We start from the raw sequence: 22,540 nt of genomic DNA, 5'->3' as shown, positions 1-22,540 counted from the left end.
GCCTTGCAGTTTTACTCTTCAAACGTTCTTCGAAGATAGAGATGTTAAATTAAGAGTATTTTGCATAAAAGGGTAGAATTCGAGAATCGCTGTAGAGCTCGTTGTCAGCCTTCGCCCAATCAGTCAGACTTTGCCATGAGATTACGCGTTGAGCCAATCAACCAATGAAATTTTGACAATAACAAACCACTCGGGTTTGGAGGGACGGACCGTATTTTAAAAGTAATGAGACTAAATGGCTATGTGATATGTGTTTACCTATCCTCTCATGTGTAGTGACGGGTCGTATTAGTCTGTCATCATTCACTACACTATATTAGTTTATCAACGACTCGCTAAACGTTAGCACTGTTATATCACTGCTCCTTGTGAACTGCACATGGAATATACGTTCTGTAGATCTTCTTACTTACCTGCACTCGTTAATTGATACATCAAAGAAAGCCGACATAAACTGGTGATCATCTACATACACGTAGAAACCAATTAACAGTGGTCATTTGTTGACTTAAGGAATTTCTTTCTTTTTTCATCATAAAGTGGACAGAACAATTATTGGAGATCAACTTAGATTCACCCCCGAAAAACAATACACAAATATTGGATATTGATTATTGATATAATTCATTTCGGTGTGATCAGAGGAATATTTAACTTTGAAGTCTGCGCCTGTTAGATGTACTAGGTCTCTGTTACACAGGTGAGAATATTATTGACTTTTATCTTTCGTAGTAGATTCGACTGAGAACAAACTTACCGACCTGAATTGAAACAAAACCACGTCTAATCGGTGTTTGATCTGCAAACGTGTGCCTAGCATCTTTCTCTTTATTTTCATACACTTTTTTTTTATACTAGACCACATTACAGATTCATGCATGGATCTTATATAAGATTTAATTTTACTTAATAATATTCAATCATGTATTTAACTTTTACTTTTGCGGAACCTTCACCATGCTTTTACGAAAGCAGTCACCTACGAAACGCTATTGCAGTGATTTCAAAAACGTTTATTTACTTTAAGAAAGCCGTAGGCTACGTTTTTTAAAGAAAATTCTATGAAAACATTAGATTACTTTTACATTAGTTTTCTTGCACTGAAATGTTACTTTGCTTTTTTATTGTTTCCAAAGACCTTTATTTTATTTTTATGATAAAGTTAGTTTACTTTTACAAAAAAAAAACATTTCTGTTTTCTAATATATCCAACGATCATTAAGAAAAGATGGGCGTCCTGCACAATGTTCATGTAATTGAGATAATTACACCTGTGTGTGGCTATTCCTTGTTTATGAATATATATCATAATTAACCTTTGGTACAAGCTAAATTGATAATAACAATTGGAAACACAGGGGAAGGTAAGAATGTAAATACAAGCTAGCTGAATCGTATAATTCGTGTTTTATGAATAGCCACTCGTGTATATATAGAGGCGAGTTATTTAGTAATAAATTCACTTATACCCCTGTGGTATAAACAAATCTAATGTGCTGGTCTATGTCGGTGGTACTGATGGGAGCATATAAATAAAAGCATCATTATGACGTTGGCCTCCACCGTACGGAGCATCTCCATATATATAAAAACATGTTGGGGGCATGTGTTGACTAACATACGATTACACTTCAAACGATGCCATCACACATGTATTCAATAAACTTAAACATTCTTTCTCTCACTTCCATCTCTCACAGGTATTTAAGTAAATGTCGGTTAACTTTTCTTCCTTCTTGTCTTACAAAAAGCAGGAATTTCTTCCCCCAAAACTCTCATAACAAAAACACTACCCCGATTCATTCCATGCATCTATTTTCATTTTTGCATCTTAACGAAAATTTGATATTACGAAATATTCGCTGTTTTTAATGTCAGTATTATTATATCAGAATTTGATATTTGTCAGTATTTTTAAAATGTAGGTATAACAATTATTTGATTAATACAACATGTTGTGTGCTCTGCTTGTAAATAGCTTAAAGCCAATGGTAAATATTAGTATTCAAATATTTTCGAACGCAGGTGTCCACTCAAAAAATAAAAGAGTTGCTTTACTGGTTTGTTTTTTGATTTAAGAGCAAACAAAACTTAATGTTCATAAAACGTAACGTGTAGTCATGAACAATAAAATATTTTATATTAATGATTTTCAAAAGAAATTGTCCATTGTTTCTCTTCAAAGAAACTGAACTTACAAACCTGAAAATGATGTGTAGAAGTTTTGAAGCATAATAAAACATAAATTATAGGATGTTTATACAAGTAAGTCACCCTGAGATTTAAAATGTTGAATTGATTTAACCTTTTAGGTCAAACAGATTAAGATAAGATTTTAATATAAAATGATATGTTAATAGTCTTTATTTATCAGGGTATGAACTGAATTTAGATAGAAGTTACTATACTTATTCAGCGAGTCTTACTATTTGTTATTATCTATACCCTATACAGCATTAATTTTATTTAAAACTATGTATCTTAAAATTTAATTATATCTTGTTAATAAAAGAAACTATTATTGACTTAATTTTTCATCATCCAAACTTTCGATATATTAAAAAATGAAATGATGTTTAATGTCCTATTGTTTTGCACAAACCGAGCTAATGAAGAAGGGTATAAGCCTTCGGTTTGCTATGACTGTAGTTTTGATTTATTATAAATGTCCATGATTTTCGGTGTCATATAAATAAAGCTTAGATTGTTTTAACGTCTAGGAAGTATCAATCTTCATATCTACAGACATAATGATTCAATTTTGAAACTGGTCATCCAAACTTGAAAGCTTGCTCACGTCTAATATATTATTGGGAAGAAAAAAACATGCGCTAAGTATTGCTAATACCGCAATTTCTATTCAATAATTTTCTAATTCATAAAACTAATTGAAGGAAAACAGTTAGAGACTGTGGAAATGGTAATTTAAAAAGTGGGTAAACACTAATTTTCTCCTTTAAACCTTTTTCCATATACCTTGTCATTTCTATAATAGCCACAGAATTTATTTAAGCGATTGCGCAAGTTTACCTAATCTGTTTCAAGTCACCAAGACTAAATTAATTTTTGATGGCTCTAATAAGTTCAGTGTTTATCATCCAATCTATCATATAGATTTTATTTCATATATATGATTTTCAAGTGTTAAGTAAATGTTTAAACGATTGAGTAAAGGATCTGTTGAGGGGAATTTCCCTTTGACAAAAACACACACCCAACTAATGTTGTCAGAATCAATCGTGATTGGTAAAGCTACTTTTATGAATGTGGAAAGTCACCAGTTGAAAGTTATGGATTACGGTAATGATAAACGTTGGAAAAAAACTCGTTGCGGAAACCCTTTATGTAATTTGAAGGAGCTGTACCAGAATTAATTTGCTGAATAAAAATGGTTAATTCGAGGTGAAAGATTCTTGCAAACCTAAGTCCTATAGGCGATTATCCGAATGACTGCGATGTATATATTTTCAAGAAAATACAAAGTTTTACCTAATAAGCACTCCGGTGTATATGAAAAGAGGCATGTTTAATATGTCTGGAACACCTGACACCACTTTTTGGTCAATTCACATAGCGAAATGAAATGAAATTGGGGTTTAGCGTTTGACTTGACTCCATCAATCGGGCTAATGAAGTCGAGCATTTGCATATAGCGAACACTGTTATCTGAGGATAACGCATATTATTATATCTGTCTTCTAAAAATCGATAATCAATATATTATCGATGAATATACTGTACACATATTATAAAAATTGTAATTAAATCAACAATTATCTACGCTTAATTTTTTCAATTCAGTATAACAACATATAAAATTGATATGCAAAACAAACACTGTCTCGTTGCCATTCAAAGTATTCCATTTTATAATATGTTCATTTCCCGACCCATCTATCAAGTCGCAATTTCAGATCAATTATGAGAAATTTGAGTGTTTGCTTGAAGTAAATAATTTTTCAGCAAGACGATATTTCTATGTTGGAATAAAATTGAAAACCACGTCATCTCCTCTAACTTGTAGCCACAAAGAAAAGAATGTAACGATTATTAGACGACAATCAAAGATTGTATTCCTTTTACCAATTTTATTCTAATAAAATGGCTTTCATAGAAAAATATAAAAAAAACTTCTTGAAATAATCACAATAAAAATGTGTTAAATGTATAGATTGTATCATAAGAATATTTATTCAATATGATTTGAAATTCTAATAAATAATTTGATATTGTAGTTATGTAAATTTGATGTTGATCTACAATTTAATATAAAAAGAACGAACATAATTTATATCAAGTGTGTTTTGTTTGAAACATTTTCGCCTATGATTTTATCATTCTTAAAGATATATTGACCAATTAAAAATATATAAAAGTATTAATCTGTTTTAAGAAAAACAATCAATTCAAAAGCACACCACACAAAACTAATACACATCGACATGGCCTTCATCGAAACGACCAAAGTCCAATGATTCAATGAGATCTTTGCTTATGTGAACGACAAATATTATTATCGTAATCGTGACCGTGGTGAGTTTGTGGTCGGCAAAAGATCATGATCGTGGCGAAATCAGGATTTTATTTGATCTCTTTACCATAACATAACGTGGTATGTTGGAACGGTAACTACGGTAATCAACAGTTCGTCTTTTATCGAGAAAATCAGCACAATTTACACAATTACTCACTATTGTAAAGAGTCCGTGTATCCCCGTTATATCTCATTATGGTTAACTATTATAGGTGACTAAAGATCACATTCTTCATCTAGTCAAATAAACTAATCAACTAGATTCAAACTGATTTTTCTTATTGAAATAAACATAAACGTTTTTACTGTTTGAATAGAATAAATTGTCAGGCACACGATCCGGTTTTCATCTTCACGGAATTATCTGGTTTTGTAAAAAGAGAGAGAAATATAAAATAAGAGCGATTAAGCGAAGTCAAACATCCGTTTCCAAAAAAGAGGGGAGGGAGGGTGGTAAAAGACAAGTCCCATATTCAAATTTTCCGCCTCTTTTATAAAGAAATATAAAATGCCCTAAAGAATTCAAAAATTAAAATGGCTATACCTCCTTGATTATAGTTTCATTGAATTTAATGTGTCGACACAATACGTCAAACTAAGCCGACTTCCGCTGTTTATTTCGAAATAAAAAGTTCATGTACAGCTTTTCCCATTGCTAATCGAATTAACACATCAATTCAGCTCAACTCTTTATTTTGAGGTAATTTAAAGAAGCTTAGCGCCTTCAAAGGTTGGTAACAACCCTAGAAATCGAACATTTGGGATAGTACCAAAATAAGGTACATGAATATACCAGAACAGAACCTATTATAATATATTTTAAAACACATAAACATCCCATTGTTTCATAGACATATGTAATAAAGTTTACATAATGGTTAGGATAATAATTTGGTTTATGGTATGAAGAGAAACGAAGCTTGTATTAACAATATGACAAGTTTACGACATATTTACACAGTTTGTATGAGTATGTTAGTTCACACATCTATTCTAACGTGATAATCGACTTCATATAAGTATGAATGGAGAAAGGCTAAGAGCTAAGCTCGTAAAATTCTCATAAATAAGGATATAGAGGCGTATAAAGCAGAAATGAAATAGCAATAACTTTATTCACCGCCAGCAAACTATTGGGCGGGCTTCAGTAGATACGATTAGCCAGACAGTTAGAGTGTAAATGCCCCTTTCTTTGTGTGTCTGGATGAAAAGGGGTAGATTTATTCCCTCGGTGTCAGTGAAGTATATTAAATAATAATAAGGCGAGTATAATAATGATTAGATGACGAAGTTAGAATCACTTGGTTTGATTTATCGCTAGCACCTCACACAAACTAACTCTTCTTTCAATACGCTTTTTATTATTCATGAATATAGTGATGCGTTCTTTTACTATTTGCCGCTTGCCATTTTTAAGTCTCTCATGTCAGTTCATAGCATAATTTGGTTTGATTTCTTATTAAGATAGAATTAAAATAAATGGATGAATTCAGATATAGATAAAAAAAAAAGGATAAAATGTTAAAATTCTTGTGAAATAAAAATGACAGGAATCTTTTTTATCAGATTTTATGATTAATATAATCAACTGGCGCTAGGCTCATGTCTGTCGTGGATCTTGATAAAATTTGAAATCAGATTCACAAAATTTGAGTTGAACGAAAAGGTAGATTAATTTCCAGTTTGGACCGAATGTAAACTATCTTTAAGTAGATTAATCAATAATCCATCACAAGTAACCAGATTAAAGTGTAAAGACTACAGCTAATAAAATTATAAATGGGACACGAATACAAACAGTGAACAAGTAAAACATTTCCAAATTTGTGGAATTCTCCTTTTAAATGTCAGTTGTGATTGGTTTAAATAAAATTGATAAGACAGTACGACTGCAATTTTGAATGCCTTGTTATGTTTTTGCTACCACGCCCAAATTATATAAAAGGTGACTATCCTTTGTATAATGTTATCAATACATATCAGTTACCTGCTTACACTCTCTAACCCGAAACTTTCATTGGATTAACGGTAATGGAATACACTTGGACGTGTCAATGCGCGGTAAAAATCTAATTTATCATATCACTTACTTTACCTTTACCCTCTTATCATATGTGTTTTTAAAACACATATATCCTATCAAAGAATTTGTAAGGATTAAAGACTTTGATTTTTATTACATTTTTAACGATCAAAATACTCTATATCTCACATTCTGTTGTGTTCATTTTTTATATAAAATTTAATGAACAAAAATTGTGTAGTCCACATAGAGATAGCCTGTACACTGTTTATACAATTATACATGTTTTCATTGTGAATGGATGTACAAAGCCACTATGAATAACACAAATTAATGTCCTCTATCACGTAAGATAATGTGTGTCATTTGGACTCACAAATGCACTATATAAGGTGGGTCTTTGATTCAGTCATGAAACATGGAAATTTTAATCTCACTATTCTCACTGACGTTAGTGAGTGTCTACGAGAAACGAAATAGACTTTCGAAATTTGATTTAGATAATATGCATCTTCATTGATTAAAGGGGCTTTCCACCCACCACTATGTTGAATTTACTATGAGCTCTGATCATACAAAATATAAAGGAATTCTGAATATCTGGGTCGTTGAATTGATGTGTCGAGGTTAGAAATAACAAATTTTTCTTCGACGAAAGAGCATTTGATTAAACCTGTATTATTTGCTACTTTAAGATAACTCGGTTATTGGCTACAATAAGTGTGTGAACATCTACATAATGTAGTTATTAAGATCTTCGAGTTACTTTATTTTTTTCCAATAATTTTGATCCTTTACAGTCTTTCGTATGGAATATAGTCATTTTTTTTTTACCGAGAATAGTTTAGTTTCTATAATGTAACTTTATGTTACTCATCATGAATATAAATTTTAGGGGGTTGGCGCGAAAACCGAGGTCCCGTGTACAAATTGATAACGCACGTAAAATATTTCCTGGGAGTTGGAAGATTTGGTGGAATCGCTACTTCCCGTGCAAAATTCGCGCCATCGTAACGAAAGTAAAGTGTTGGCGAAACGTTAAACAAATACATTCCATTCTATTCATCTTTAATTTTTAAATTAACAAAGTTTACATCTGTTTGTAATAAAAGAAGTTTTAACTTGACTTACATCTAAAGATTTGCCATTTTCATGAAACAACATGAAGCTGCATGGCATATTAACTACTTGACTTCTTAGTTTTGATTATATATCTAACATCAAAGAAGAACGACATTAGAAAAAAACTTCTTTCTTATCATCATATTTATAGATGCTTTGTTTTCTACTTCACCGGACATTTCTCACGTCTTCCTTCTTGATGAGCGCGAGATGAGCACGCGACTTATCTATCCGGTGGAAGCCATGTCATGCCAACAACCACATGAAAAGGAATTACTGGCATTGCACAAGGCTAATATGAATATTGTTCTCAATAACACAGGATTTTAAAGTCTGTAACATGTGCTTTCATCGTTTTTCTTTCATATCTTTACAATTCCTCAATATAAATGGCTCCTTGATGTTTCTTTACATATTTATATAAAACGAAAATGTCTTAAGAAAATGTCCTTTGGTAGTTCATAAATGATAAATGCTTTGTTTAACATAACCCACACATTTCATTGATTTAAAAAAACATTAAAATCGGGAAAAAAGACAGGGTATCGACTTTAAAAGAAAAAAAAATGAAACTAATGATACTTTGGTGATATTAAAATGTTTAGATATTGAAAGTTTATATCAGTGCATTGGATAGTCTGATATATAATTCATATAACAATATAGCTGTTAGTTTGACTTAATTGAGCTATCTTTATATTCTATTAATAACCTTAAATATATGATATGAAATGAAATGGGGTTTAATGTGCTACATCTCTCCAGGACAGGGCTAATGAAGACGGGCATAGGTCATGCAGTGTTCTGTTTTGCCCGGGCTGTGGCGTTTCCGCTTACTCTTCGTTAAATACCTACTGTTATGGGTTGTTTTATGTGTATACGCAAAGGTGTATACGTGACCTATTCTTTGAGTCCCACCCGAACGCCTAAATGCTCTGCTGTACCACTGACATGGCGGAATACACGATGAAAAAATCTCGAGCCATGCCCCACTCCTCCCCAACCCCATATACTATAGACAAAGTAATTATAACCACAAAAGGTGCAACAAAAACTATATTAGCTATATGAATTTCCAAGATAATGAAGAATGCTGGGCATCATGGTGGGTTCTCTATGTCACTTCAATATTTTAACTCTGAAAAATCTATTTGACGCTCAAAAACTTCATTTTTAGTTTAATCTATAACTATGAAGAGAAAATCACGTATGCTAAATAAGCTATAACATGTTATTGCCAATTTAAATATATAGAATTAATTCTCTTGCATTACAGAGATATCCAATAACTACAATACACGCAGTTTAAATATGAAATATAAATACTTATTTTACCAAGTCTTTTCACAATAATGAAAATATACATGCTATAAATATTGATTCTATACCCCAAAAACTATTATTATTTTCTTTGCCATTATATCATTCCAATTAAGACAATTTTCAAACTTCCATGTACACGGATATGTGAAGAGCATATTGACAAAAGGTATTTTTCATTCGATTTTCTTTTTGTAATAATTGTTTATAATTAGATTAGTATTACCCATTATTGATATACAAACCCTCCCATATAAATATATCTTTCAGTTGCTATTGCGCAATCGGTGACCTTTTCAAATTAGCGTTTTGTAATACAGTGCAAGTTGATTTTCAAGTATTTCAGAAACATGATATCCAGACTAATTAAAAATTTGTTGATCAAGGAAATACGAAATCAAAAATTGTTTCTACTGGTCCTTTAACCTCTTGGTTCCACTTTAAGTGAAGAGGAGGGGGTATGCGGGGGCATGTACTAGTTTTAAGTTTTAACGCACACAAAAAAATATGTTAAAGAATTTAAAGAGACGGTTGTTAAAAGTTGCCACACATATTCGGTCATAGGTGTTGACAAGTTCTACGTGGTATTCCCCTCACAATTAGCCCGTGTTTAAATATTGGGGGACAATATGGAAAGTTGTTGACAAATTTAGAAAGACAAGAATACAAATACGTACAACGAGGGGAAGTACACAGAGTTTTTTGTACCTGACGTGAATGAACTATTATAATAGCAAACAATACCAATTACCAAACAATCCCAACCACTTCATTATCTTACATACTAAATTATGTCTACACAGGTGCAATTTCCCTCAGTAGATAGCTTTACGTCAACGTAGGCTAAGTTTGTTGTGTTTCACGAGTTTGTTATGCCTTGTCTGAAAATATCATGAATATGTATCTATATTAAATTACAGTGTCATCGGTCTGAAATTATCATGGATAATATGTATGTAAATTAAAACTGATACTCCATTTGATTACATGGACTATGCGTACAAAAAATAGTTTTACTTCAAACAATACCCAAGGCAGTGATGTTTCAAATAGTCCAAAACATTTCAAATCTGGTCTTTCTATGAAAGAGAACATTTCCTTTTTAACGTTACAAAAGTTCAGTATTTGGCGATAGACTATTGTAAACGTAGTGTTTAAGACCTTTGTTTATATTATAATATTGTATTATTTGAGATCTAGAATTCAAATGAAAAATAAGGTAAGGCAACACTCGGTTCCCATTATTATGATATTTGTAGGTTGCAAACCACAATTGTTTTCTTATTGTCTCTGATTAATTCCAAAGAATCTTATTTAAATAATCGATGAGTAATACTTGACCTTTTAAAGACAGAACTTGATTGGTATTATGATAACCTATGTAAGCTAAACCTCCACAGTGGAATTGAAAGAGAAATCTATTCAGATCTGTAGATTAACAGTTCTTGAACAACCAACAGAAATTTGCATTTACTCATATATTATGTTTTAAAACTACCAGGGTATTCGTGAGAAAAGTTCGCGTTTGCACCACCTATATGTGCAGGTGGATCATATCAAGAAAGACAATATGCTTTTCTAAAGCCATATTTGATATGTTATATACACATGTACTATTGACATTGGAATGCACATATCAGATTAAATTGGAAGAAACCTGTCAGAGAGAATAGTAATGTCTTTCTTAACCTTATATAATGCATGTTAATTTTTTTTATTATTTAAAGATCAAAAAGTAGAAAGGCGTGATTCAGTCACTATCAAAGTGTTTATTGGGGTTGGTTAATTAAAAACTTTATTTTATGTAGAACTGTATAGTGTGACTGTATCTATATAATTCTTGTACTAATATCGCGAGTTAAAAAGGTAAAAATCGATGAGATATGTAGACAGAAAGTTGATGTTGCGCCTTAACTGATCTTACTTCAGTAATGAACTTATAAATTATGTATATGTAATCAGTATGGATTAGCGAGTAGTGGAATTCAATCAACAGGATTCAGATAACAGGTGTATAAGGTTGTATATATACAAGTTGACATATCGTCTCTCTATCGATGTGTTCCATTAACTAGATTCCTTGTTTTAAGATGTTTTGTTACCGTTGACCACTCTTTACTTGCCGTATCTATTTACACACTTCAGTGCATCATTTGTGAAACAATTTGAGCAGCAAGGTATATGGATGGCATCACAGATAACATTTCCAACGATTCGTGTGCATCGTGTTATAATACCGTTCAGATCGTGGCGATTATATGCTGATGTTCTGGCTATTGATGTGTAGAGAATCCTTCTAAACCTTTAATATGGATTGTTACAGTTGATAATGTAGTTTACTATAAGCTTTACTCGCAGTTTTAAAATTTGCACCATTGTCTTGAATGATTACTGTAGAAGATATATTATATACATGTATATAGAAGGTATCGTTTTTCTGAATTGGAGCAAATAACATAGTGAATCAACTAAGTGGCGTTTTAACTTTCGCAGTATATTTATTTCTTAAAAGATCATCACTCAGGATTTCTGTGGGGTATTCAAAGCACTATTTGTTATACTGACTATATAAATTTGAAGGTTATAGCTTCTAAGGTGTTTGACGTTTGTTTTATATCAAAAGAGCAAAAATATAAAATGACATGATTCTAAACCTTGTCATAATTTGCTGATCTGAAATACAATCCGAAGAGAGTATGTATGTTGGATTGTGGAACAACAGGAACGATGATTTTCTGAACTGGAAACCACATTTAGTATGCATGCTGGTATGACGAACATCAGGGCTATCAAGTGACGTCACATGGTTTAAATGACCGCGGTGGTATAATACAAGAACACGAAAGTTTGGTATAAATTAAGAAAGATTTGTATTATTCCGAGATGCATTTCAGGCCCAGGTGTGTGAAATTATAATCCTGCGAAATATCCAGGTTAGTATTAATTTACTCATGGTGTAGGTGTTTACTTATCTTCCAAACTTTGTTACGTTTCGGTAAAAAAAAATGTATGTTCTTGCATTTCTTCAAAATTAGTCACGAAATCATGGTGTCGTAACCTTTTTGTTTCGTATTAAATCGCGAATCAGATATTTCTGCATGACAGGGTGCAACATCGCATCTGATCCAAATTGGCGCCAATTTGGAGGAATCACGCCGAGTAGGAAGCTTCTCATTATCTCATTGCGGTTCAAACATGTCTGAATAAGACCAAGGGGCAGACGTACATATAGATTAGATCATTCAGAACTATTCGATATTATTTGTTCATGGTGATAACCCGAGTTATAACCTCATTACAAAAACAAATACTCGTTTTTAATGAAAAGAAATATTGAACTGGATAGGTCGCCTGGTGTTTTCTCTAAAGGAAATCGAGACGATGGGGGTTCGATGTTTCCACCTGTCAAAATAGTTCCAGTAAACATTGATAACCGATAGGACATGGTTTACACCCATTCTCTATTTTAACTTTCTCTGTTCAACTAACATCGCACCTTATTCAGTTGTCCAGTATTTTATTCAAATTGCTTAGAACGTGCATGAGAACAAGTGATCGCGGCTACTTTTTCTTTTCATTTTTTTTTCTATCTCTTGTATTTACATTTGGGCGCGGATGTATTTTATGTGTGACAAGGGGCAAAGCGCCCGCCTCCATGTTTTTCGTGTGTGACATACAAAGTGCTAGAGTGATGTTTGTAGACCAGTGAAACACGTCCCCAAATTATCGAGCTTTGTTTGATGCGGAGCAATACACAGATCTACCATTGTGACTGCTTGTTTAATCTGGTCGTTTTTCCTAACCTTCTCATTACTACCTCACACTGTTGTGTCAGTTTTACCTCGCACTGTTTGAATGTGACAAGCACGCGTCTTCTATTATAAGCATTAAGACTTTGATCTGAGGAGTATTTTGTGATATGAATTAAAGCTTTAAATGCAATTAAAGACATCAAAGGTTTGCATATTGTTATTTCTAGCTGAGTTGAGTCGGGTACAAGGACGACCAGGGTGTGAATGGTCTCATTCTTCACTATTTACCAAGATCGGGTTAGATCACCTTTCATATTATTGGTGGTCGACAGTCTTTATGTGTTAAATAAAAGTAGATATCATACACTACGCAGCCTAGTTTGCATTGTCACAAAACTCTTGAAGATCAAAGATTTCCCAATCTCTCTTGCATCATATGAAACAGAAAAACATTTGAGAATTGAAGTTTGTCCTCCAGAAATCACTTTAACTATTGTACAATGATTGATATGGTTATTTCTTGTACGAGTTCTCTCAAATTGAATTCAAATATCGAAAATATCTCAAATTACATGACAGAAATAACCCCTAAGGCAAACTACTGATTTTTTTTGTCATTACCGACACGTGATTTAATCAAGCCGCCTGCTCATGACGTGTTCAAGAAGGGAGATAATTCCAAGGATTAACCTTGTACTGACCTCATAACATTATATCCGCATTATCCGTCGAGGAAAACAAAAATATCGATTTTATATAACACAGATATGGTTAGAATTTAATCTTTTATGATAAACAATAAAACAGACATTGGTCTTCTGTTTCTAACAAAAACATACAAAATATTGTTTCAGAAAGGATATTTTTTTTTCATGTGGCTGTCAGATAACATTGTTTTAGAACAATGTGAACTAATGAGATTACTTGCTAATTGATTTTAAAAAGTGTTTCAAATGACAAAGTCTTGTTGTTTTTTTATTTGGGGAATGAGGGGCATCTTGTAATGATATGATTTGTTTTTCTTAGAAACGCATTAGATTTTAAGAAATGCAAGCCCAGTCAATAAAGTTGATCAAAGACATAAAAATTCAAACATCCTGTAGCACCTTGTTGACCGATCAATAAGTAAAACAATAGTCTGCTGTTCACGCTAAAATAAACATACAATTTCTGGTCACTTTAATGAGATACAGATTGGCGGCCATTTCTATTTCTTTTAAGTGCTACTACAAAACGACAGGCGTCTTGCTTAGTCATGCGCTTTGAAACCAATGCACATGCGCAATGAAGACATTGACTGACAGTTCTGTTGGATTGAACTGCAGGTGCTAAAGTTTGATGAGAACGTCTCGAGTTGAAGTAGAATTCTTCTGTGTTTAATATCTGTCATCAGCAGACACGATGGGGCTAGTTGTTTCCCTTGTTAGCTCTTTGTACAGGTCAATTAGACATAACATCTTTCAAACGGCGACATATGGAATCTCAAGAAACAAATGTTTCCAACTAAGACTAACGATTAGAGTTGTGTTAATGAGTTCTGTCGGTCTGAACTATCCCATGCATTCAGATCATCGTTACTCTTACTCGTATTATTCTAAAGGGTGTTTCATTTTACAAAATCCTTGGCACTTCTCACGGCAAAACATTTCACTCTTTGTCACAAAAACCTGTTTTGCTTTTAAAATTTCCGCTCTTCACCATTCGTTCTGTCATTTAAGTGTCTTCGTTATTAGCTTATCTTCTCAAAATTCCGAAGTGCCAATTTCAGAAATGCTGCCATTTCATAAGTACCTTCTCCAAGACTTGGATTGCTGGTAGCGTCATAGGAAACTAAGTTGGCTATTAGATTCTTTTAGTAAATTAGCCGCCTTTTCAAAATAATTTCTCAGGCGTAGAAGAACATGTTACAGGTGATATGAAAAGAATTCACCAATAGACATTAAGTTGGCACCATCATCTTGAAACATCACCAGAAATACATCGTCAACAAATCAACCTCAACAACAAATGGTTTAAATAAAGTCGTGCCTAGAATTATCTTATCGTTACCAAAAACTCTCTAAAAAGTGAAATTAGAAATCATCTGTCAAATCGTCTGTAATAGAAAGTGACGTCAATTAACAAATTTACCTGCTGCCAATTATAGTAATTTCACCTTTGAAAATGCTTAGAATATCTTTTCTGTGAAAATGACATTTAAATTAACCAAGATTTAGTGATATGTGGCGTATGACTGAAAGGCATGTGCAGAATTCTGGTTAATGCACATAAATAAGCGAATACGATTTTGTTATAGTGCCGATATTTTAATTCCTGTTCATATATTTGGAAACAATATTCAACTGTGTATTTTTAAGATAAAAAATGTAATGCCTGATTGGGTAAAATGACGTTAAATGACCTTTAACATATTAAATCACGTAATAAAAGTTATAAAACGACCGACATTTAAAGAAACGGTCCCTTTAAACAAAACATCAAATGCAACTTGTCGATCTTTATTAGCTTTCATTTTGTTAGCTGAAAACTAATAAATATTCGGCCATGTTGGATTTTTTCTTTGATACCTGATGGCAAATGGAAGAACACTTGCTTTCACAAATTACTCTTACATCTCTGTCAAATTACTTGCTGTAGGTCTTAACGCTATCCATATTACCTAGAGAATGAATTATAGACCTGATAAATTATAGTTCTTCAATGTAGTATAAGCTCTATATAATATATGAATGAAATATGGTGAAGAAAAGTTTAAAAAATGAAGAGAGATTAGATACTATTCAAATGATATATCATGATAAACATTTCTTTTGGGTTTTTTTCCCCCAAACAATATGCTAATTTATAGGTTTCTCATCACTTGTAAAATGTGTAACAATCACAGGGGGGAATATGTCAACAGAAAATCACACCTATTGTACGTATGTTTAAGAATCACGTTATCATCCTCTGGATAAACCCAGTTAAACATACATTATGGAAGAGCTAAATCTGCCTTTTGCAGGTCTTTCTATGAGCCTGAAATGTTATCTAAATTATTAAGATTAATAACTTATCCAGACCATAATCAACTCTAGATGGCATTGCTAGCCAGCGATATTTACAGGATTAGGATCCCATTTACTGCTCAACTTTCATTTATGGTTTAATCATGAAATGGATAATCGAGACTATGTTTTTTTATCGTACCGATTTTAGTAATGATGATCGAGGCTAGGCCGAATATTCAATCGCTAAAATCTCGGTTCAGAGTGGATCAATTTGACTGAAATTTTCAGCAAATTCACTTTACATTATCTATTTTTTAACTATTATAGTTAGAACTGTCAGCTTTTTATCTAATATCCCATAACGCCCCTTTAAGTATACTTCGATGAGATGACTTGTCGTGCATCACGAGCTCCATTTCATTTTGCTTTCGCAAAACTATTATCTAGAAGCATGTTTTTGTTTGTAAATTTATCAAATAATTTGTATCTCCTTTAGAAATCTAAACCTCTAATTGTAGTGTCGTACATCATAAACGAATCAAGAATTAAGTTACATTAGTTAATTCCACGAACACTCTGTTATGAGAGAACTTCAATATTTGTTCTAGCGAGAATCACCTTTAATACAGTAAGACCTTGTTTCATGAAGGCTATAAATATTTCTACAATTAGTTAGAATGAGGGTAATCCAATATTGCACTTGTCTTCTCCAGTTAGCTCTAATAAACATCCACCATAGTTACACAATACCTTAATAATTAACATCCATATGCAATTACTAAATAAATACAGTACTTGATATTGGTGAGAAGATATGAATATTGGACGATACTCGGATACAACCTCGACATTTAGGCTCCCCGGTGTATTAATCAACTTGAACTTTAATTCGTTCCGGGGTTAGGTTTTTTCTGTCTAAATTTTAACAAGCTTAGTTTAGACAATAGTATCCCCAGTGAACGTAAATGAAAACCCCTTGCAGCTAAAAATAATTCCCTGCTGTTTAAATTTACATCAAATGTCGGTATCAAATTTTTAAATTATTTCCGTCTGCGTGGCCTGGCTTCCGCGATTCAGTGTTTTTCCCGCGGCGACGTAGCGCTAACTTTTGCTCTCAAATTTACACTAATGTTGGATGATGCACTTCCGGCGGGGAGATCACGTGATTTCTCTGCCTCTCAGCTATTGAGTGTTTACAGAACTGGGGTGATGGCGGTTTGATTGAAACTTTCTTAGCAATTAGAGGCTGGTTATACGAGGAAATGTCTTTTAGATTGGAATCTTGGCCCCCCGGTTACTGGAAGTCTTATAAATATTTGATGCTCCTTACAAGAGGAAATTAAACTTTGCTGTTCTTTCTATGCTAGCAGAAAATCAATTGCTGAAGTGCAAAATTCTTGCAAAAATCCTTTCCTCTAGGAATTGGTTGAATTCCAAGCAAATACCGCATACATTTGCCCAAAGTATGCAAATATGGAAATTGCATATAACCGATCGGGTACCAACTTAAATGTAAAGCACTAAAACATATGGTTTTGATCTTAAACAGTCGATTGTTTCGTATCCAACTCTGTCAATAATGTAAATGTCCATATGTACACATTGGTATATTCGTATCACCAAATATCTTCCCTGGAGGGGTCGTTTCTCTTGGTATGAATTAAACTACAGTATTTCAGATGAGTTTGCGTGTTGCTTGATCCATCTAATGTTCTATTTAACGTCAAATATGATTACAATATAAATATTTATTTAGCAATTTTATAATAGAAGTCTTGGTATCATTTAAATCCGAGTGTTTACTTGTCTTTAATGAACATTTGTTCACTTAAAGAGCCCAGTGCTTTTAATAATTAGTCGAAATGGAAATGAAACAAAGCAGTGAAAAGCTTCAGGCAAGTCGTTTGATGATGCTGATGGCCGACTGGACAGTTTATCCCTAGTTTAAATTCTCTTCAACTTTAATATCTGTAAGCCTGTCCCACTTCAAAGTCATCACATCTCATATCCCTCGTTTGACAGAGAACTGGTGAAGTTCTAAGAAGACATGACCAGAAATAATCACGAAACCCAATATTCGCTTCGTTTCTCTGATGTGTATTACGTCATCAATACCTGATTTTCACCAACTGAGTGATTTGACGCCTGGCGAATAATTTCTCTATTAACGACGTCACTTACTTAGCACGTATTTGTGACGTCATCTCATTACGGGTTTCGTAATTTGTATAAATATAGAAATTGGATCTTGTTCAATTCTTTCGGGCCGTAAACAAACTGTTTATGTTTGTCCCTCGTAGAGATGACGTAATATTTAATCCTGTAATTTACATCTGGCAATTTTCTTTAGAAACTGTCATACGAAACCTATTACTTCTCCAATGTTAAATACAAACCAATTAGTTTATGAATGCCGTGTTTTTGCAGATGTCACACATTAAATTATAGGCTACTGAATACACTTTAATCATAGCCTATCACCCCTTTTTCAGTCCTAAATGCTGATTAGGACGTCGATAATTTAAAAACCGCTTCTGTTTAAGAAGAGTCTCGTGTCGCCAAGAAATTATTTGGAGAGGGGACATTGGGTTAAGAAGAAAAACAGATTTGTCCCGAGGTCGTCCACAGATTGTTTGGTTGCTATGTAGGTCGAAGGGCCATTCTCAATAAATTGAATATTATGATAGTAATATGACTTACAAAAGGGTGGTAGAATAGTAATGCTAAGACAAGGTATAGATGAGAAATAAAATAAGATATGAGGGGGTTATATGATGCTAATCGGATTTGCTCAATCCTTATATAAATATATTTCGTGTCACTAATAGGATTTAGTTTATAATTCGTCGAACAAAGGTGGATCTACAAAGATAGACTTTTATTACACAGATTTATAACAAAATAAGATTTATTCATCAATACTTCTTTCTTTTATTATAACAAAGTCGAACCACGTTTTGTACAATGATGTCAAAAAAACAGATCTTAGTCTTGAATATGAAACTTGTCTCACCACTGACTTCATTTGTGGGGGCATTTCTCAAGTTATTGAATTAGAACATCTCGACATCCAGTCTCAAAATTCAATCATTTCTAACGTGACTTTCGCTGCTTTTACATGAATTAGGTCATCAATGGCTGCCGAGCGGAGCATTATGTGCATGGTCGGGAGGTCATGTATGTGAGGTCACGGTCAGTTGGACAGTCTTGTTAATGATTGCGTGCTCATTCTGAATTTTAACGAAATTCCATGAATTTTGCAATTCCAATGTCAAATTACATGTACTATTGGATTTTAGGCAAACAATAAAAATTATATGTGCGACTGTTCTAAAATTGATTATAGCCATATGCTGTAAAACCATTGATACTACAACAGGACTTCGAAAATGTACATAATTTTTAATTCTATAGATTTGTTTGTAATTCTATATATAGATTAGATTTGTTTGTAATTCTATGGATTTGTTTGTAATTTTATCGATTATAGGTCTGTTTGTAAATTTATGGACCGATAATTACTGGTAATGGTATCAGATTTAAACCTAATTTCCTGAATTGAACTTTTGTTGAGATAGCCAATGCATATACACTACAATAGGCAGGTAATTGAAACATTCCCTTTAATATTTCAAAGAGTGGAATAAAAGTTCGATTAGCGACATGGATAGAGATTTGTAACAAATGTATATAAAACGGTTGGGAATACTCTGGAATAACAAAATGTGTTTGGGCGTATTTATAATAGAGGTGTATTACAAATTAACCAGAGATAAGTAGATCTAATATACGTATAATGCATTATAGCTCTTCCATATTGCATGTATCGTAATAGCATCAAACTGTAATGCTTATTCCCAAGCTTATTAATAAAATGTTAATCACACACTAGGTAATTCGGTGTATAGAACTTTAAACCAATTGATACATAACATCAGAGATGGTAATTAATTGAAATGAGTTTCTGTGCAATGATGTATAACCTTTTATGACATAAGTCAACTGGAGTCGCACTGATATGTGCTCGCATCAAATCACTTTTGTAATGATATATGGAATCTACGTCTGATTGTGATGTAATGTTCCATAGCATGCATCTTTTTTCCTGCTATATCGAATGGAGAAGTAATCAGGCTAAAAGCTTGGATCAGCTCCGAATACGTGTTCAGGATATACATGTATCATTGCCATTGGTGGGCAATCTGTGAATTGGTTTTTTGACAAATTGTACTGGTATATATAGCTGTATATAATTTTAGACATCAAAGAAAAGATGATATAACATTACATGTCGTTCTGTATCTCAGTATCTCTAGTTCTGTGTTTATTCTCTTTTCCGTTCATATCTTGATAAATAAAAAGAGTTACCGTTCAGCTTCTATTAAAATCTAAAGTTTCACTTTTTTCTAACTTATACAAATCTTAAATCTGATGTTAAAAGTCCGTTCCAGTTGTGTTTTATAATACAAACATATACATGTACATGTATGTTTTGTAGGTTACAAAGTTTGGATTGAATCTATCAAGACGTACCGAACGATGGGTTCCCCATTGAATATTGGTTACTCAATCAATAACCGCCATTCGGCAACTAGACAGAGTCGTCCTTGACCTTTTGTTGGCCTCTGATCGTTGTATCTTGACAGATCTGGTGCTGGGGGAGGGGGTGTATGTTCTTAAAAGTATCGGGGGAAATCCGTGGCATACTTGCCAGAAAGGAGTTGTGGTGTGATTAAATTAAAAAGAACCTCTGCTACGCGTCGGGTTAGGATTTAGGGGTAAGGAAAAGGTCGGAAATTCACTAAAGGCGCAATCAGGACAAACTAGCAGCCAAATATTTCGTTGTTTCTGTGCATCGTTTAATCTGGAGCCCTTGTATTCTAAACAAATGTTTAATCTACATTTAGTATTTTGTATATTCAATCCTAAAAGTAAATTACATTGATCTGAACTGTTATTGAGATAACTTTCGGATAAATATTTCACTTATCTGTTATTCCTCATACTGTTAATATTTTATATTTTATGATTATTGTTGAAATTTAACAACGTATGTATATAAAGATTAAATGAATGATAAAGCATGTAAATGTAAAAACAGATTGTACAGCTCTTCCGTCAGTATAAATAAAATAATTATTTTCAATTTTTCCGTTTTGATTTCCTTTTGCAGCATAAAAATATCTTTTGAAAAAATACTACTCCTTAGCTGCTTTTAGATTTATTCGATATATCATAACATTTTCTCATCTTTGATTTCAGGTCAAGTTGAAAGTTTAGATGTGATAGAATTTGTACGACTGATTAATTAAAGCGTAAGTATCTCTTGAATTAAATACATTACTAATTTTGTATAACTTGGACAAATTTCCGAACATAATCCCCGAAGATATATTGGATGTATCTTTATAAACCATATTTGATTTTGCTTAAACAGGCATTATCTAAGAGCGAAATCTGCCTATTGCAGGTCTTTCTTTGGGTCTTAAATGTTATATAAATTTAATATTAAATAGACATTTATTAACATGACAAGACCATAATCGACTATCGATGCCATCGGATTGCTCCGATTTTTAGTAGATTAGAACGGTTCGGCCATTTAATAATTTAATTTATAAATAGAGAAGCGAGGCTAAGACTCGAATGACTAGTACGGTGGTTACGATCAATGCACCTATCTTGTCAAAACTACAACCATTCATAACTTCGCTCAGAATAAAGTAATTTGAATAGAGTTTTCAATATATTCATTTTGCATTATCTATTTTTGAAACATTACAGCGAGAACGACCAGCTCTTTATCTAAATCTTACGTAATGCCCCTTTAGGTGAAAAGGGATTGGACGATGCTAGGCTGGGTAATCGCGCATCTCAAAGCCGCAGACGTCTTGTTGAGGAAATGATTTATTTGTCGAGGGAGAAAATAACGGCGTTATGCATCGTTACCGGTACGTAACAACAAGTTATTAATATATCCTCTCTCACTTATGGCTGTAATACAAAATCAAAACACAGAGATGTTATCCTACAACAAGACAATGTCTACCAAATGCCGAAACAAAAGAAGAACAGAAGCATAATTGGTCTACCCTGTTGTATTCTAAGATCTGTGTTTTCTTCCTAAGACATATTAACGTTTTTACAGACTCCAGTTTTCTTGGCTTTGTTTACTTTCTGCTTAATTACAAAGAAGACAAACAAGCCACAATGGATTTGTGAAGATGGTGTTATGGGAGGGGATGTACAAGCCATGTTTCTTAACATTATGGTAGTTTGTCCACCATACAGTTATTACAAAGACCTACAAGATAGGATAGCGATATAGAACTATAATCTCTTTTCACGGGGTTTTTAATACTGATGATACATGCAGTATTTGGGTTTCACTCCTGGTACGGGAAATTTAACTCTTATGTCAATAACAGTAGACGCTCAGTGTAAAAAGAGATTTTCATACGGTACACAAAGAACAACATTCCGGACTCTACACACCCTTTATTGGTGGTGGAACAGAAAGGTTTAAAAAATATTTTGCAAGTTGAAACATTCTCTATATTCGAATAATATTATTGTCATTGCTGCCAGTCCCTCATGCTGTACAGTTTGAATGCAGGGGTTTGGGTCTAAACGGTTAATTATTAGTGATGGAGCCAATCCATGATGCGGGTATATATGACTTGATTCTTGATAACATTATTGCTAAAGATTTTATACTTTGGTCGCCACTCATTATTGATCCCCTGTCATCAAAAATCAGTTTGGCGTTGTGTGTACAAAGCAACCTTGTCTTGTCAAA

General features: G+C 33.0%; 1 protein-coding gene across 2 annotated transcripts in view; it reads left to right on the top strand.

Annotated features, from left to right (window-relative positions):
* The first annotated feature begins 243 nt into the window (after positions 1-243).
* LOC126814528 (fibroblast growth factor receptor-like 1) overlaps positions 244-22,540 on the top strand; it is a 70,392-nt gene continuing 48,095 nt past the window's right edge. The window contains exons 1-3 of one of the 2 annotated variants that reach the window (XM_050539724.2): positions 244-700; positions 19,232-19,346; positions 21,004-21,056. The gene's annotated coding sequence lies outside the window, so the exon portion shown is untranslated. The remainder of the gene's footprint in view (positions 701-19,231; positions 19,347-21,003; positions 21,057-22,540) is intronic. The other variant, XM_050539722.2, reaches the window with a different exon arrangement.

Source organism: Patella vulgata, chromosome 3 (genome assembly GCF_932274485.2).
Source record: "Patella vulgata chromosome 3, xgPatVulg1.2, whole genome shotgun sequence".
In the NCBI taxonomy this organism is placed as follows: domain Eukaryota; kingdom Metazoa; phylum Mollusca; class Gastropoda; family Patellidae; genus Patella; species Patella vulgata.
The sequence above is the reverse complement of the archived record's forward strand: the minus strand, read 5'-3'. Positions and strand labels throughout refer to the sequence as shown.